The following is a 10,316-nucleotide window of genomic DNA, read 5'->3' as shown; positions in this document are numbered from 1 at the left end:
TGCATGTCTGAATGCATGTGTCCATGCAGAAAAAAATGTCCTTGTATGTAGAAAGCTAGCAAGTCAGGGGGGAGAGTACAACCTAGCCTCTTTGGAATGCTGTTTTCTAGGGGCGATAGGTATTTTCACAGGGCAGTGTTGTGTGGTTCATCCTGCTCCCCTGCAGTCTGAAAAGGTACAATCCAGTCAGAGCTATAACACATATTCAAATTCTTTTATTATTACATTAATTGCCCACGTTTCCTCCAAGGAGCTCCAGCTGGTGACAGGCTTTTCCTGCTCGCCACTTTATCCTCACAACAACCCTGTGAGGTAGTAAGGCTGAGAGATGGTAGCTGGTGCAAGGTCTCCCAGTGAGCTCCAGAGCTGGGGTGGGGGTGGGATCTGAACCCTGACTTCCCAGGCTGTCCAAGACAACTCCCCTGAACTTGTTTAATTCTCTTTTAAAGCCCTCCAAGCTGGATAGCTCCGGTTACATTTGTGGGAGCAAATTGCATAGTTTAGCTATGCTGCCATGTGAAGAAATGCTCTCGCGTGCAAAATGGTGAGACCGAACTGGTTTTCTTCCCCAAAGAAATTAAAATACAGTGGTACCTCGGGTTAAGTACTTAATTCGTTCTGGAGGTCTGTTCTTAACCTGAAACTGTTCTTAACCTGAAGTACCACTTTAGCTAATGGGGCCTCCTGCTGCCGCTGCGCCACCGGAGCACGATTTCTGTTCTCATCCTGAAGCAAAGTTCTTAACCCAAGGTTCTATTTCTGAGTTAGCGGAGTCTGTAACCTGAAGCGTATGTAACCTGATGCGTATGTAACCCGAGGTACCATTGTATACGCTTTTCAAAGTTGAAAACCGTGATGGGGGGGAAGGGTTGGATCATGGGTAGGCAAACTAAGGCCCGGGGGCCGTATCCGGCCCAATCACCTTCTAAATCTGGCCTGCGGACAGTCCGGGAATCAGGGTGTTTTTACATGAGTAGAATGTGTCCTTTTATTTAAAATGCATCTCTGGGTTATTTGTGGGCCCTGCCTGGTGTTTTTACATTAATAGAATGTGTGCTTTTATTTAAAATGCATCTCTGGTTTATTTGTGGGCCCTGCCTGGTGTTTTTACATTAATAGAATGTGTGCTTTTATTTAAAATGCATCTCTGGTTTATTTGTGGGACATAGGAGTTTGTTCATTCCCCCCCCAAAAAAATAGTCTGGCCCCCCACAAGGTCTGAGGGACAGTGGACCGACCCCCTGCTGAAAAAGTTTGCTGACCCTTGGTTTGGATGAACCACAGTGCCTTTTGCTCCTTTCCTGAACACTTCCTTTGTCCGTCATTTGGGTGCCTCTTGCCTGGTGATGCAACAGACATCACTTGAGGGCTGAGTCAAGGAACAGGCTCCTCTGCAGCCACCCGCAATCAGGAATGAGTATGTGTGTTGGTCATTGGGATTGTGTGTGTCATCTAAGGCGTGTGTCATTCAGTTGTCAAGCTGCCCTTTGTTCTGGTGCCTGTGTACTCACTCCAGAGAGTGTCTAGTTGATACCTAGCTGATACCTTGTTAAGCCATTTGAGCTCATGGATGTAATGGTATTATCCTGCCCTCCCCACGCCCTCCCCAGCCTTTCAGGGGTAAAATGCTCTAACTTCATTTAGGGAGTCATAACCACACTATACATTTAAGGCAAGCTGGCTCTCCCCCGCCCCAAGAATCCTAAGATCTGTAGTTTTTTAAGGGTGTTGTCACAGACTGGTTGGGCACCAGTGGCATAGCGTGGGGGGTGCAGGGGGGGGCCGGCCGCACCGGGCGCAACATCTGGGGGGCGCACTCGCACTCGCAGCTCTCTACCCTCTACTAAAATCCACGGGTTAGGGGGCGCCAGTGGCGTAGCATGGGTTGTCAGCACCTGGGGCAAGGCAAGTAATTTGCGCCCCCTAATCCGTGGATTTTAGTAGGGGCAGAGAGCTGCGAGCGCGCCCCCCCAGATGTTGCTCCCGGTGTGGCCGGCCCCCCTGCACCCCCACGCTACGCTACTGGGGGGCGCAAATTACTTGCCTTGCCCCGGGTGGTGACAACCCACGCTATGCCACTGTTGGGCACAGAGGAATGGTGGGAGGGACCAGCTGGGGAACCCCCGAAGGAAGAAGGCTCAGAGCCCGAGGGTTGGTGGTGGGACGATGATGAGTGGTCAGAGGGAGAAGACTGGGAAGAGGTGTCGGAAGCTGACAGGGTAGCAGGGTTTAGTGAGCAGGGGGAGTCTGTGGCAGAGAGCAGTTCAGAATCATAGGTGGAAGCCGAAGCAGGGGACGGGGAGGTCAAGACGCAGGGATGCATCTGGCTGGTGAAGAAGCCAGGGAGTCTCCCCCTCCTGCTAGGACAAGCTCACTTCCCCTCTGGTCTTCCAGAACCAAAAGCGGCATGAAAAGGATAGAGTAGAGATTGGCCACACACAGGAACAGTCTCTGATTGCTTAGGGGGGGAAACCCTGGAGAGGAGGGGACTTAGGCAGCTGTGGGGAGGCAGGGACCTTCAATCTCTGCAACTGCTTCATGGGGGCAAGACCTGCCAGAGATGAGTTGCTGTGCTCATTAGGCTTGACACTCCAGTGCAGATCCTGTTTTTGCTAATAAAGAGTTAACTCTGACTCGCTCAGTGTGATTTTCTGCTGGCTCTCTCCTGCCAGGTGGAGGTGTTTTGTCCATTGTTAGGAGTGTGTATTCTCTGCATCATTTGATTTTCTTGCATGAGGTGGGTCTCTAGTGGGGCCCCTGGGCAGAAAAAAGGTCTTGGGTAATGAAGTCATAAAGAAAGGACTTTGGGGCAGACGTCCAGGGCCCTACTACTCAGGACCGTAGGTCAGTGAGAGAGTATCTCCTTTTCATGCAGAAGGCCCCTGGTTCAATTCTCAGTGTCTTTAAGTAGGGCTGCCAAAAAAAAAGCAAGCCGCCCCCCCCCCAATAGAAGCCTTAAAAAAAAAGTTAACTAATGTGAAGGGCAGTGGGGCATCTGAGGGTGCTTTGGTGCCCATAACATGTTGAGGATCCCAGGGCAGGAAATAAACTTTCTGTGCTGTCAGCTCCCTTTCTTACAAATTCCCCCTGCTAGTTCAGGTCAGTGGTCCATCTAAGTATCCTCTGGCTATCTAGATACCTCTGGGAAGTCCACCAGCCTGTCATGAAACATCAGCCCCCACCTGCTGTTGCTCCCTCAGTGACTTGCATTTGAAGGTAGACTGCCTCTAGATGTGGCTGCTCCACATAACCACTATGGCTAGTGGCCATTGACTTCCCTCTGCCCTCCATGAATGTGTCCAATCCACATTTGAGGTCAGTTGGAGCTCTCATCACCTCATCCTGTGGTGACAAATAAGTTAATTATGTGTTGTGTCAAGAAGTTGTTTCTCTGGTCTGTCCTGAACTTACTGCCAGTCCATTTGTGAACTTGAGGCCTAGTATTATAGAAGAGAGGAAGGAAATCCCCTATCCCTGACCTCGCCACACGCCATGCGCATGAGACAGCGGTGGTGTAATGGTTAGAGAGTTAGACTGGGGCCTGGGAGACCAGGGTTCAAAGTCATGAGGCTCAGCCTAACCTACTTCACAGTGTTCTTGTGTGCATAAAATGGGGTGGGGGGAAGACATAGGCTGCTATGAGCTCCTTGAAGGAAAAGTGGGCTAAAAATGTAATCAGTTAATGTAATGAATATGTTTTGATTTATATCTTGCATTTTTTTTAATCTTGTGAACTGCCATAATAATAATAATAATAATAATAATAATAATAATAATAATAATAATAATGTACCATCCTCTCACATAATATCAGAGCAGCATACAGCAACATAGTCTGTAGGCAAGACTGAATAAAACGTCAGGGCTGAGGGGCAGTCCAGGCCCGGAATGTTTTCTAGCATGGCCTGCAAGCAGGGGTACCATTTCCTAAGGCCTGAGTCCTTTGCCCCCTCACCCCCAAAGGAGGCAAGGCACGGAGCTGAGTCTCAATGGCTGTGGCTCCTTCTCCTCTTCCTCCCATGGAGGGGAAGGAGGCTGGAAGGCCGTTTTGACCAAACCTTTCCCATCCTGCCCAGCACTTGACATCAGGGGTCCCAGGCAATGCCCATCAAATGGGGGGGGGGGGTCCCAGCCCCCTCAAACATTTTATTGGCGGAAGCCAAATGGAGCTTGGCCCCTAGGAGTTTGTTCCTATGCCTGACATTGCAGATGGCATCAGATGTGGGGCAGGTAGATGAAAAAGGGTTTGCAGCTGCCCCCAATCAGCTGATTGCTGCTCCCTGAAAATTCCTGCGCAAACCCCCCCCATGGCGCTGTGTAGGCCTCCGAGGATCAGCTGACTGGGCAGGCAAAACATTTCTCACTGGATGTCACTGCGATGTGAGGTGATTGACAGGTTGGGTGACCCCACCCACCTGCCGAATTTGGCCCATGTGGAACTGCATACAGCACTTCCTGAGTTTCTGGGCTGGATATAAATGTAGTAGCAATTGATTAATCATCATCGTCTGTTTGGGTTCAACGGATTCAAATGACAAAAGAGGAGATTCTGACTAAACATCAGGAAGCAGTTTCTGGTGCTCAGAGCTGTTCAACAGTGGAACAAAGCACCTCAGAAACAGATGGGCTCTCCTTCAGTGGAGGCTTTTAAACAGAGGGGTTTGGGGGGGCAAGTGTCAGGGAATATTTAGCAGTGATTCCTGCATCTCAGTGGGTTGGGTAGATGACCTTGGAATAATAATAATAATAATAATAATAATAATAATAATAATAATAAATTATTTATACCCCACCCATCTGGCTGGGCTTCCCCAGCCACTCTGGGCAGCTTCCAACAAAACATTAAAATACAGTAATGCATCAAACATTAAAAGCTTCCCTAAACAGGGCTGCCTTCAGTACCTTCCAACTGCGATTCTACCTGTAAAAAAAGACAATGACAGTGTCTCCCTCCCTGTCGAAAACCCCAAGTGAACTTTGCAGGCTCCTTTCTTCCACCTTCGGATGGAGACTGGCTCCAGCCCCTGGGTCCTTTTACTTGCCCTCCTCTACCCCTTTCCCTGTTTTATCTCTTGTGAGATGCAAGGACCCAGAACTGCAGGCAGCATTTCAGCCGGGATGCAGCTCAGATTTGCTGAAGAGCACAGCAATATATTCAGTCTTTCTCTTCGATCTCTTTCCTAATCATCTCTAGTGTGGAAATTTGCCTCTGCAACGCTCTCTTCCCCCCTTCCTTACTCATACTCTCCCCGCTATCACCTAGGGGGGTGTTTTCTTTTGTTTGACACGCGCAAAATCCCCTCTTGCTCACTGCTGCATCGCTGCCCGCTGTCCCAGCTGCCGGATTATCATCAACAGCCAGGCAACCTTCCTTGTGTGGGCGAAGGGAAAATCCAGCCTGGATCCCTTTTCCCACGCTGACAAGTCACCGGCAAATCCCAGCCCAGCCTCAGCATGAGTCAGATACGCAGGGGCAGCCTTTGCCGACCCGGCGCCCTCCTAGTGTTCCCATGTGCCGGCTGGAGTTCATGGGAGTTGTAATTCAAAAGGGCACCAAGTCAGCAAAGGCTGTATTGGACTACGATAGTCCCAGATTTTAGGGCTCTGTCCACATCTATCTGCCCTAGTCTGCACATCATCATGAACGAGTCAGTCTAGTCCCCCTCTTGGGCAACCAGAGCAACATGTCAATCACTGTTTTAATGGGTGTAACCTGCTCTGGGACCATAGGGTGAAGGATGGGTAAATACTACCACTACTACCAATAATAAAGGATTAAATAAAAAAATTAAAATTACCTTATAGTAGAGTGGATTTTACAGACCCAAACCTACCCACAAACCCTCTATCAACCATCAAAACAGTCAGAAGGCATTTTCAGAGTTCAAGGACATCATCATCATCATTATTTATTGTATGTTAATATTTGCCTGGAAGCCGCTCAGAGTGGCTGGGAAAACCCAGCCAGATAGGCGAGGTATATTATTATTATTAACCCCACCCATCTGGCTGAGTTTCCCCAGCCACTCTGGGTGGCTCCCAAAAGAATATTAAAAACACAATAAAACATAAAACATTAAAAACTTCCCTAAACAGGGCTGCCTTCAGATGTCTTCTAAAAGTCAGATAGTTGTTTATTTTCTTCTTCTTCCACTACCGAGAAGGCCCTCGGTATTTCATATTCCAACCAGGGTGTGAAGCAAGGGTGTCGCCTTCGAAGAGTTATGAGGGCCAAACAGAGACACTTTGAGGGCCACATTCAGCCCACATTCAGCGGCAAACCATAGTTAATCACTTCTGCTTCTCTAGATAAGCACTACAAACTGAACCAGGGATTGTGGCTTTTTCACTCAAGCCAACCCGTGAACTTTATCATAGAATTACCTGTTTTGAGTGAAACAAAACCGTTTCTGGTTTAGACGGAACACCAAGCCATGGTTTGCTGTTCCTGCTTGCTCCATGAGGCAAGGTGAGGAGAATGCCTCAGGTGGCAGGATTCACTGTGGCAGCAGACCCCAATGTTGATCTTTCTCTCCCCACACCCCTTGTCCCTGATGTAGATCGTCCCTCACCCCTTCTTCCCTGGCCGGGGTGGGGTGCCATTTTGGAGTCTGCCTCATGGGCCAAAATGTCTTGGGCCCCCCTGTTCCTCCCTTAACTTCCATCCTGGCAAAGGAGGCATTATTCGGAGTTCAAGGACTCATCCCAGCCAGCCAGAAGCACACAAAGTAGGGCCAGGGAAGGGTGTGGGTGGGGAGAGCTATGAGGGCCGTTTAGCGAAGTCTGGAGGGCCACAATTGGCTTGTAGACCTGAGGTTCCCTACAGCTGGGTTACTATGATAGCTCTCTCTCTCTCTCTCTCTCTCTCTCTCTCTCTCTCTCTCTCTCTCACACACACACAGAGAGAGAGAGAGAGAGAGAGAGAGAGAGAGAGAGAGAGAAAGAAAGAAAGAGAGAGAGGCGCGAAGGAAATGGGAGCTGTTGATTTTGAGCCTTAATTTTTCCTCGTTCCAGATGAGCCGGTTGAACCAAACACAAGGGCGTTAGCTGGTGATGACTCACCCAGCACACAGACTCGGTGCAATTACAGCAAACACCTGCTCCAAAGTCCTCACAAGGAGGCCTAGTTTATTGTGTCCTGGCAGGAGCAAAATCACTGCCGAGCCATGGAAGCACAGGTTAATTTTGTGTCCAGGGCATCAGTCTCCCAGTTTCACCCGGTATGACGGCTGAGACCCTGCCTGCCTGTGCATTGTCTTGCTAGGACGGTGCGTTCTCTGCTTATCTCCCGCTTGGACTACTGCAATGCGCTTCTGTGTGGGGCCACCTTTGAAGGTGACTTGGAAATGACAACTAATCCAGAATGCAGCAACCAGAATGGTGACTGGGAGCAGCAGCTGAGACCATATAACACCGGTCCTAAAGGATCTGCACTGGCTCCCAGTATGTGTCAAACAGATAAATAACTACATGCCTTTTAGAAGACATATGAAGACAGCCCTGTACAGGGAAGTTTTTAATGGTTGAGGTTTTATTGTGTTTTTAATATTCTGTTATTAGATGGGAGGCATATAAATAATAAAACTATTATTATTCTGAGAAGACTAAAGCTGAATTTCTTTGAACTGGAACTTAACTTATATTATAATTTTTATTGTTAATGTCTGTAATGCCGCTTGTATTGTCTGTTTTATTATTCAATCAAATAAAACAAAATGATATAACAAACCATTGTTAAGCAAGCCATGGTTTATAAGCCAATAACAAACCATGGCTTTCCATTGTGGTTTGTGGGTGGAAAACAGACCATGGATAGTCTGCTGCACTGGGTTCACATGTTCAAGCAAACCATGCTTTGGCTAAGCTAACCATGGCTTAGAATTATATGTGAACCAGTTCATTAAGCTGAAGGGCTTGTAGTGACTAAGACACCTAGCCCACCGACTGTGGTTGCGGCACAGGTGATATTTTATTTGGGAACGACCTCTTTAACCACTACACTAAAGAAAAGCTGGACTTAAAGACAGCAATGAGGCAGACAAGTTTGCTGTTGGGTGTGCAGGTTACAGAGAATGTGCAAATTTTTGTTGGTCAGGATGAGAGTAGGTGGCAAATGGTGTGTGTGCACCAATGTTACTTCCAGACTGTCACCATTTTGCAAGTCTGGCTCAGATACATCCCAGCACATTTATAGCTGATTTGGAGCTCTTACGCTACGAATCCGCTTTCCCAAAAATATTAGACTTTTTGCAGTAAGGAAAGTGATGGGAAGATGTGCTAGAGAGAGTGTGATAGCATTTGCTTGACACATCTCTCAGTCTAATCTCCCTGCAAGCCAATCATGCCAAATGCTCACTAAATACCTAACACCATCTAATCTTTCTGCAAACAAAGGTCACCTGAAAGGGACCTCATCCAAATATGTGTATCATTTTGTATATTCAAACACAAAACTATAATTATGGTCCTACTCAAACGCTTTGATAAAATCTATATAAATATCATTTATATTAATAATCGATTATCTCAGCAACTTGTGCCAAATAGCTCCAATGTAAACATTTGCTTCCCATTACTGACAGTGGGGACCCGTGCGTTTTCAAATGGCTTCCCATACAGACTCCCTGTCTTCCGTCTCTAAATTTCACCAACTCTGTGTAAGTTCTTCCATATACACAACAAACTACTACACCTTGCAAAAACCATTCTCTTTAAATAGTCAATTGAGTAGATCACCATCGTGCAGCTAGAATCGTTGTCGTCACATTTATTTAATCAATATACAATATGTTGTTGTTGTTTTTGGTAAATGAAGCAAGAAGTCAAAGCAATGTAAGATTTCATTCTGCCCACGTATTATAAAATCCTGCCTTGCTGGAGAAAGTCGCACGTGCATTTTGTATAACCCATATTCTGGCATTCTCAAAGTCTGATGACAAAGCCTTTATTCCGGGGGGGGGGGGCGGTTTGGTTAAAAGCAGCCGTGGTGTGTTTGTGTGTTTTTATTCCCTTGAGACTTCCAACCCCAGCTGGCAGCTTGTGCCCATATACAATAAAGAGCACACCCACACCCCCTCTGCTGCCCCACCTATTTTCCCTAGGGACTCAAGGAATGATGTCACTGCTGGCCAATCAGAACGCATCCCGCTTACCCCAGATTGTAAATCTTCCTATTTATTTATTTTAATTGGGCAGAAGGGTAAAAGGAGGGTGGTGTGTGTGTGTGTGTGTGTGTGTGTGTCTAGCAAATAAGAGCTCTCTGCTTGTTTCATTGTTAACCGCAATGGAGCGGCAGATAGATTATAGATTTTTGTTAAATAGTGCTGGGGAATCCTTAGGAATCATCATCATTATGACTATTAAGATGAAGATGATTAATTACATTTTACCTTTGAAAATTGGGTGGTTCGGGACTATTATGGAGCTGCTTTGTTTCATTTGTTTTATTGTGATTTTTTAAAAAGCTTCCTCAGTCGCCTTACACATCTCAAGGCGATGTGAAAACAGCAAAAAACAGCTAAACATACACACACATCAGATACAGTGATACCTCGGATTAAGAACTTAATTTGTTCCGGAGGTCCGTTCTTAACCTGAAACTGTTCTCAACCTGAGATACCACTTTAGCTAATGGGGCTTCCCGCTGCCGCCGCCACGCAATTTCTGTTCTCATCCTGAAGCAAAGTTCTTAACCCGAGGTACTATTTCTGCGTTAGCGGAGTCTGTAACCTGAAGCATCTGTAACCTGAAGCGTCTGCAACCCGAGGTATCACTGTATTCCTTTAAAAGAAACACAACACAACAAGGCAGAATATACACCCATGGCAGAGACCCATTCACTCAGCTGAGAAAGCCTGTCTTAACCCAAATGTCTTCAGGTGGTTCTGGAAAGAGCAGGCCATAGGCCACCTGTCCTAGGAGACATCTCCCACAGAACAGAGGCAGCCACACAAAAAGCCCTGCTCTGAGTTACTACAAGTTACTACAAGTCAAATCACCCCATTGCCTCCTTTCTCATTCTCCAAAACACCTGAAATAATCTGATTTATTTCCTGCTAAGGAAGGCATGTGTGGCCCCATCCTTGTTCAATTCCTTTAGCTTGCGTACCCTAAAAAATTTCTCCGATGAAAATAGGGACATCCTATTCCAGCAGTAGCAACATCCCCATCATCATCGTAATTTTATTATTTATACCCCGCTCATTCGACCGGGTTGCCCCAGCCACTCTCAGCGGCTTCCAACAGATACAAAAACATAATAAAACATTAAAAGTTTTTTAAAAAGCAACCTTCCCTAAACTTCACATGTCTTCTAA

The sequence above is a fragment of the Podarcis melisellensis genome (assembly GCF_964234715.1).
Source record: "Podarcis melisellensis genome assembly, chromosome: 16".
Lineage (NCBI taxonomy): Eukaryota > Metazoa > Chordata > Lepidosauria > Squamata > Lacertidae > Podarcis > Podarcis melisellensis.
Note: the sequence above shows the minus strand (reverse complement) of the source record.